Source organism: Vicia villosa, linkage group LG3, assembly GCF_029867415.1.
Source record: "Vicia villosa cultivar HV-30 ecotype Madison, WI linkage group LG3, Vvil1.0, whole genome shotgun sequence".
NCBI classification, from domain to species: Eukaryota; Viridiplantae; Streptophyta; class Magnoliopsida; order Fabales; family Fabaceae; genus Vicia; species Vicia villosa.
In genome coordinates, this window is record NC_081182.1 from 92,376,395 (window position 1) to 92,385,729 (window position 9,335).

A 9,335-nucleotide genomic window follows, 5' to 3' on the forward strand; every position below is an offset into this window, starting at 1 on the left:
ATCGGAGAAGGGCAATCGGAAGCCGAGCTCCTTGAACACATATTCGTACATCGCAAAGCCATCCCCGTTGAACCGAGAGCATATGCGCTCATCCTGAGACGGGTAAATCACTTGGTAATTCGGCGCTTCACCCTCTCCCAAAACCTCAACTTCTTTGAAGGCCCCGTCTAAAGACTCGGTGTATCGAGAAGCGACCGTTAAGGCTTCGTCAACTATCCAGTCGAGCGCAACCGTACATTCGTAACTGAACAAGGGCATTGGGGAAACCCCTCCCTCGGCGTCCGAACCCGGAGAATCAACACGGTCATTGTCGACCAGAGAGGGCGCGTTTTGATCCTCGATGATCTCAACATCGGAGCTAGTGGCCGTCGAGTCGTCCGACTCGCTACTCCACGAATCAGATTCCGAGCTGGACTCCGAGCCAGCGCTCGAATCAGATCCACCTGCACGCAGAAGGGAGAAAGTGAATTCGACAGTTCATCAAATCCACCCTTCCACCGCTATGCAAGCGAAAGGGTAGAGCAGGAGCGGCGGAGCCCCCGGCTAAACCCCCATCGAGGAAAGACGCCCGTCAGCCGAGGACTCACAAAATGACGTGACTCGACAACGAAAAATCGAATCTAAACAGGCACGACGGTCTAACGCCAACATCATCTGGTCCACCGACCCACGCTAACCCCCGGGCATCGCCTAGATAACCCGAGGAGGAAGCAACGACCGCTCGTCGGATCCAGCCTACGTTGATGACGAAGACCGCGAAAATAAAGCACACAAAACCTAAGGAAAAGAATAAAGCAACAAAGAGGGAAACGAACTTACGTGAAGACATGATGACGATGACTGGGGGAACTCTTCGGTAGACGATGACTGTCGTAACGAGCAATATGTTGAACAAGCTGGAAGAGTATCTTCCGAGGAACGCCTGTCTGAAGCCGAGCAAGTAAACAGAGAGGGGAAAACTCCCAAATGAGAGAATTCGCCCCCTTTTATAGGGAAAGGGCTCGGAAGGCGAAGCGTCACCTCTCTTGACAAGTGCCGCCTCCTAGACCCTAGGCCATCATTACCTATGCCACGTCAGCGCGTGTCACCCACGCGCGACGTTTCGCCCCCCTCCACAGGCTGTTCCTCCGGGCATATCTGGTTGACGAGGAGCCATCTCGCCGGGCATTTCCAAGGTCATGGGTCCGAGCATAAGCAAAGTCACAGCTTCTTGACCAGAAAGCTCCGACTTGGGGGGCTCCTGTTCTGGACTGGGCCAAGGTTAGGCCCCATATAGTTTCGGCCCAGTAAACCTCAGAGGCCCACGTTCCTCCATGACCCTCTTCTGCACCTAGGATGCCCACCTTAGACATGCTCGACCGATCGTGTGGCACCCGACATGATCGCGTGCTCCCCGCGAGCCAACGCTCGGCACTAACATTCCCAAGAACACCTTCGTTGCCGAGGACCCTGCTCCGCGCTGGGCTCCTTCATATCCAACCCTCCTAACAGCACGGATCCCACATGGCTCCTAAAAGACCGCGTCTCCCTTGAACTTCGGAGCGGTTAACCAGGACAGAGGGCATACACACACCTCCGATATTTCCGCTCAAGAAACCTGGCAGTCTCCTAGTTGGGCCTGGGAATCCAACCCAATAGCGAGATCATGGCCCAGCGCTGGGGGCTATAAATACCCTCTTTGACTAGAGGGTCAGGTATTCAATTCTTTCTAACCTTAAGCTAGTACTTGCACTCCTTTGCTCGTCTTCTCACTTTGGCATCGGAGTACCTTGCCGGTACACCCCCCTCCTCCTTCCTAGAAGATCCAGTCCGAGCAGCCTACGACGATTCTTCTGATCAGGTACGATCAGGAACGAAGAAGAACACATAAAAATTTACTCAACCAAAAACATAATTATTTTATAATTATTAAAAAAATATTCATAATTATTAAAAAATTATTTTTAAATGTCAAAATTTCTACTTTACTCACGGGTCACTATCAATAGATTTTCTTTTTTATTTTAATTAACAATTATCTTTATTTAAGACACAAAATTCTTATTTTCAATTGTCAAAAAAAAAAAAATTCACGATGCATTATCAGCAAAATACCTATTTTATTTTAATTAACAATTATTATTGTTTGAGATACAAAATTTTTATTTTTATTACGGAACACTAACATCATGATACCTATTTTATTTCAATTAACAATTCTATATAAAAAACAAAAATGAATGACAATTCTATATATATTCATTGCTATATAAGATCATTATTTAGCTTTGTTATGATTTTTACAATATCTATCTCAAAATCATATTATATCTTACTAAATATAATTGTGCACTTGTCCTTAATGTTATGGACACAACAAGTTAGATCCAAGCAACAAAACATGTAAAATGTTAACTTGTACTTAATAAAGTGACACTAGACACGATAAGTTAGATCTAGACAAAAAGACATACATAAATTGACATTTTCAATGACGAAATATTTTAAATATTAATATGTATTCCAATCTTTTCATTGTAATATGATTGAAGAACCGATTCATTCTTACTATCAAGATAATTTGTTATTTAGTGGGTGTTGAATCATCACTCATTTGCACTTGTCTTTAATGTTGAAAATGTGAATAAAATACTTTATGAAGTGTCATAGGACACAACCAATTAGATTCTAACAAATAAACATACATACACATAATTCTCAATTTACAGTATAATTTTACACTACTAAATAATTTTTACCCGTGCGGACGCACGGGTATATTACTAGTTTACTTTAAATTTAATTAACCTCAAAATAATTTAACAAGGGTATGAATTATATTTTGATCCTAAAAAATTATAGAAATTCTCAATGAACCCCTTGATTCTCTTAGCCACCTGACAAAATTTCAATTATGTCTTTTGATTCTGTAGATGCATATTCAGAGGCACTTTTTTCCCAAAATTTGTTTTTTTGTAGGTGCATCTACAGAAGCATTTTAAACTAGTGGACATTGGTAAAACTTCAATTTAATTCAGTTCAGTGATTCTTCCATAGGTACATCTAGGGAATAACTTAGCGGCAAAAATTGTCGTAGATGTATCTACGGAACTATCTAATATAGTTTGAACCAGCATGATCACTCTCACATTGTTGGTTTTCTTCTTTAACACTCACCTCTCTAGAACCTATAAACCCTATATCATCAATACTATTTTCACTCTAAAACTCAAACTTTTTGGTGCAACAAATCAAAGGGAGCAAGAGAAGACTGAATTTCAGGTAAAGATTCATCTTTATCCATTGCATTGCTCACATTATGCATCAAATTTCTGTCAAAATATGTAGCGTTGCTTCTGTAGGTACATCTACGCAACGTGTTGAAGATGAACACAATTCTGAGGTGCATTTACGGAACATGTATGTACTATTTTTTTCAATAGTCTTGTGATTTTGTGTTACTTGTGTTATTATTTACAAATAGGTATGGTGCAACCCGATAATATCTCAAAAGAATTAGTTTCTTTAGTCGATGTTTCTCTGAATGTTGAGGGGTAGTCGTAAAGGCGATAGATATCGACGGTGACTTTAATAACACGCAAAAGATTGAGATCGTGAAAGCATGCTCACATGAATTCTGCTTTAAAAGTAAATTCAGATGAGGGCTTTCCTCACATAAAAAGATTAGACACGAATTAGTGGAAACCGAGTAAAAATGATAACAATAAAACTGGAAAGTAAAATTTTAGTTGACGAGCAACAAAATTTCTATTGAACTAAACTTAAAACTCTATATTTCGGCAGTCCCCGACAACGGCACCAAAAACTTGATCGTAAATTAGCAAGTGTACTAATCTGCCAATGTAATAATAATGGGAAATCCCAAAGTACCGATCTCAAGGACTGCGTGATGTTATAGCTTTCTGTTTCAATTCAATTAAACAAAAGCCTTGGGGATTTGGTTTGGAGAATTCTCAATTAAATTGCAAATAAAAGTAAAAGACTGATTTGGCCAAATATGAGTAATATGCCAGGGTAGGTGTGTGCATTAACATGTAACAACTCAGAATCCTTATTTCAATAACAAATTCTAACTTATCAATTATCGGTTCTTAAGGATGTTTGCTCCTAACTCCTTAGTGGTAAAACCTTTGAACATTCATCCTAAATCCTAATTCCTTACTGAATTATGATGAAATCAAGCCGTTGAATTATCAAGAATATTTCAGTTACTATAGGGTATCCCTATTCCTAGGCAATATCTACAATAGTCTAATTGTACAAAAACCCTAACAATGGCGGTCCAGCCTAATTGCTAGTCATACATCAATCCTATTGGTCCGACGAGGAAAGCTTTAGAAACATTGTACAGTTAAATTGAACATGAAAGACAAATATATTACTGAAATTGGGATGAAATTATAGACATTACAAGTGTTGGAGATCAAATTGATCTTCAATCGCTTCCGTTCATGAAAATCTCCTTCTCGTTGAAACCCTTGTCTTCTCCAATCTTCTCTCGTGATATTCTTCGCTTGCCAAAAAATTCTTTCATTCGTGAAAATTCATCTAAATAATATAGACTCACTTAGGTTGGTTGGAAGTACCCAAAACGCCCCCACAACTTAACCCATGGACAAAATATAAAAAATCATGAAATCAGCATCACATGCTGACACGGGCCGTGTCAGCCAACACGGGCACCCGTGTCAGACTTCTGTCATCTTAGAATCTGATTTTTTGTTCCAGGTCTCCTAACACGACCCGTGTCACTTGACATGGCCCGTGTCAGCCCCTAACTTTAGAATTTGGCTTTGATGTCTTCATCAAAGTTGTAGCCCTTTTCGTTAGCGAAATTTTGCCGCCAGTCCCACGTCATTCCGAGTTACGAAGCTCTAGTTATGATCAAAATAGTACATGCATGTCATGATGAAAAACATGCTAAAAATTTCCAGATCTCAGAATTCCTTCGCAACTCCGCGTTTTGTATTTTTTTTTTTGCACTGATTTGTCTCGATTTATTCCTCTAAGTCTGAAAATAGTGAAATACACAACCAAAGCATAAAATATAGAAGAAAGAGATAAAATGCTTTAACCAAATACTTCAAAGATAACATATAACAACGGTAAATAAACGTGTAAAAACCATTGTTCATGAACCCCATGCAACTTCACAATCACGCAGAGATAAATTTCTTCCAACTTCTGCAAAAGAAAATTGATGTTAATTAGAATAAAATTCTCTGACTTTGTCAGTCCATCAACAACCACCCAAATGGCATCATGTCGTCTCGGAGTATTCGGCAACCCAGTCACAAAATCCATATAAATGTTAAGATTAGAAGAAATCAAATTTCAGGTGAAAACAAGAAAAGTAACGTACCTTTCGTTGAGCTTCAGGTGGCGGCGCAATAGATTAGAGGAGGCTCAACGGAACAAAACCATGAAATGGGAAGAACGATGGAGTGTACCAGTGAGAGAACAATGAATGGTAAAGCACAAATAGATCATGATTTTGCCGTGAAAGAGAAGAGAGAGGACTGAAGTTTATTTTGTTTTTAGGTTTAGATTTGAGATTTGGAGTTTGTGGCTGAACCAATAAACTGATGGTCCAGATTAAAAATGGATGGTATAAATTTAAAATCCAATAAAAATTTAAGATAATTATAATATATTGGATAGTTGAAATCATTTAGTAAAAATAATCAAATTTTTTATTTTTGTACTTTTATTTTTATCATTATGAAATTAATTAATGATTTAAATATGTTAAATATTTTTGTTTTAACTTTTTTAACATTAATAAATAATATAAACAAACAAATTATAAACCTACTCCAATATACCCCATATTTTACCAGGAACAAAAATACAACATTTCCTTTTGTTAATCTTTTATTTATTTTAGGCGAAATACTTTTTTTGGTCTCTTATGCTAATTTTGGGGTTCATTTTGGTCCCTTAATTTTGAAAAGTGTCATATTGATCCCTTAACTCTTCAAAAGGTCTTATTTTAGTCTTTTTTGTCACATTAGCGACGAAAAAACTAAAAAATCGGTCGCTAATATGACAAAAGGACTAAAATGACACCTTTTGAAGAGTTAAAGAACCAATATGACACTATTTGAAGTTAAAGGACCAAAATGAACCCCGAGGTTAACATAAGAATCAAAAAGAATATTTTGCCTTTATTTTATAATAATGAACTTTCAATAATTTTTTATTTAAATTAAAAGAATAATTTTAAAATATAAAATTTATTTCTACAAAAGATTTTGCATTTTAATTTGTGTGCTATACGTTAAAATAGATTTTTATATGAAATTTCTTTTAAAACTTCTCTAAAAAAATTATCTAGAATATATAAAATTTTAAAATATAATTAAAAAAAAAACTTACCTGAAGCTTATAATGTAATATTAAACCATCCCTTATCATAAGCCTTAAAACATTGAATAATCATAATAAACTACTAGTAGAACACCCGTGCATCCGCACATGTAATTCAAATCTTAAGATGAATAATGTATTACATACGCAATAAAAAAGTTAAAAAATTCGAATCATAAATCCTAATTTAAGAATCACAAATCATAACTATCACTGATACCTAAATATGTACAAATATTTTGTTGATTAAAATAAAAATGTATTGTGGTGATAATAACCCGTGAAAATAGTGAGTTTCAGTGATAAAATTCACAGAGTTGGTAAATCCTATTTTAATCAACATATAATAAATTCTCCTCAGTATATTGCAAAGTGATGATATCTATTCATCATCGGGAGAACCAAATATCAACATGTATTTCAACCATATAATAAACATGATTTTCTAAAAAATTTATGTACATCTTAATAATTGTGACATATATGATTATACAATAATTTATTGGCTTAAATACATTTTTATTCTTTTATTTAAATTTTTGGAGTTTTTAGTCCCCTTAATACAAGCAATTATTTTTATTTCATTTCAATTATATCCAATTAATCTTTAATCGTTAAAGAGAAAACATTTCATTTCATTATCTAATTTTAAGCAATTACTTTTTCCTTAAAAAATTACTACTATTAAAGATTATAATATAATAAATATGAGTAAAGGCAGTGTAAACTTTGTACGAGTTTCCTGTTATATTCGACCAAAGACTTCTTTCACTTTATATACTTTGCCATTCTAAGACTTCTTTCATTTTCAATATTATTATTTTTCTCATTCCAAGACTTCTTTCATTCCAAGACTCTAATTGTTATTAAGGGAAAAAGCCAATTATAGAAATGTTTTCTATTTAAAGATTTATAGTATTAACAACTAATAACACTTCAATTAGTTAGTTAGATATTAGACAATTAAGTTAGTTAGGGTTTCCTCTAGAAGCTTCTCTAACTAACTTTGTATATATACTTGACACTATCTTTTCCTATTAGTAAGATGAGTGTTATTCTCTTAACTTCTTCAATTTCTGTTGCATGCTCTTTCTATCTTCTCCTTCATTTGACCTTAATCATCTTTGGTATTCATCAATGGTGTAGTTGATAATATGGTATCATCGTCTTCGATCCCTTTCTTCATGCTTCCGCCATTATTTCTTTTATTCTGCAACTCTTTCCCTACCATCATCTTCTTGTTCTTTCTTAATTCTTGATGCCTTCACGTGTTGATCACACTGCTCGGATCACCAATGGTGATGTTGACTCTGTTTATTATGTCCATCCAAGTGAAGGACCACACTCTGTCAACATCTTACCTCAACTCAATGGATCTAATTACATTTCTTTCTCAAGATCGATGGAGCGTGTCTTAGGTGCCAAGAACAAGATCGCATTCAGCAATTGTTCAATTCGAGCTCCAAACGTTTCTGATCTCAATCGTTCTGCATGGGAACAGTGTAATTGCCTAGTGCACTCATGGATTTTGAACTCATTGAATCCTTCTATTGCTCAAACCATCGTGTTCTTGGAAAACACTCTTGATGTGTGGAATGATCTCAAGGAACATTTTTCCAAAACCGATCGTGTTCGTGTATCCAATTTACGTGCTGAGATTAACAATCTCAAGCATGGTTCTAAGTCTGTTCTTGATTACTTCACTATGTTGCATAGATTATGGGAGGAACTCAATTCCCATCGACCTATCCCTAGTTTCACTTGTCCTCAACAATGCAGATGCGAAGGAGTGCTCGTGAATTTCGTTTCGAGGATCAAATCATTCAATTCCTAACAGGTTTGAATGACAAGTTTTTTGTAATTAAAACTCGAGTTCTATTAATGGATCTTCTTACTTCCATAAATAGAGTTTATTTTATGGTGATACAAGAGGAGAGTAATTGCAGTTAGTCAGACAAATTTGCTGCCTCTAACACAAAATTTTGTGGATAGTGGGTGTTAAACCCATGATCTCCCCATACTAAATAGAAGGCACTACCACTAGGCCAACTTATTATTTATGTTATTTATTGCTGGTGGAATGTATATGTTACATATTTGCTTTATTTCATATTTCCATTATAATTGTTGTTTAACTAATTAATTTTACATATTAATAAGAACAATAATAATGTAATTCATAAGAATATGAATAAATACGAATTATTGCAATGCCTCAAATATTAATGATTAACAATATAATATATACTGAAATTAGAATAAATAGCATAATTTATAATTAAAATATATCAAATAATACATTTTTTAATTTATCAAATAATAAAATTTTAACGTATTAAATAATAAATTTTTAATAAAATATTAAAATTATTTTTTTTTGAATAAACTGGAAAATTTTAATATTTTAAAATATAATATATACATTTATTAATAACTTATTATAAAATAATATTATCTTTTAGTAACTTATTTTTTAAAACAATTTTATTTTTTTGAAATCAATTATATTATTTTAAAATTTAATACATTTTAATAGATATTAATTTTATTTGAAAAATTATTATTACAATATATCAAATATTAATTAATAACAACATAATATATACTGAAATTAAAATTAACATAATAATTTATTGTTAAAATGTATCAAATAATAAATTGTAATATTTTATTAGTAACTTATTTTATTAGTAACTTGTTAAAAATACTAAAATTACTTTTTTTAGAATAAACTGGAAATTTTTAATATTTAAAAACATAATATATACATTTATTAATAACTTATTTTAAAATAATATTTATCTATTAATAACTTATTTATCTATTAAAGATAATGTATACATTTTAATAGATATTAATTTTATTTGAAAACTTATTATTACAATATATCAAATATTAATAATAACAATATAATATATACTAAATTTAAAATTAACATCATAATTTATTGTTAAAATAAATCAAAT

At 33.6% G+C, this 9,335-nt stretch overlaps 1 long non-coding RNA gene across 1 annotated transcript; it reads right to left on the reverse strand.

The window, feature by feature from the left end:
- Positions 1–4,333: 4,333 nt before the first annotated feature.
- LOC131656345 (uncharacterized) lies at positions 4,334–5,564 on the reverse strand. The gene is made up of 2 exons (XR_009300068.1): positions 5,363–5,564; positions 4,334–5,184 (listed from the first exon to the last, which is right to left on the reverse strand). It is a non-coding gene; the product is annotated as an uncharacterized LOC131656345 (long non-coding RNA).
- Positions 5,565–9,335: the final 3,771 nt, after the last annotated feature.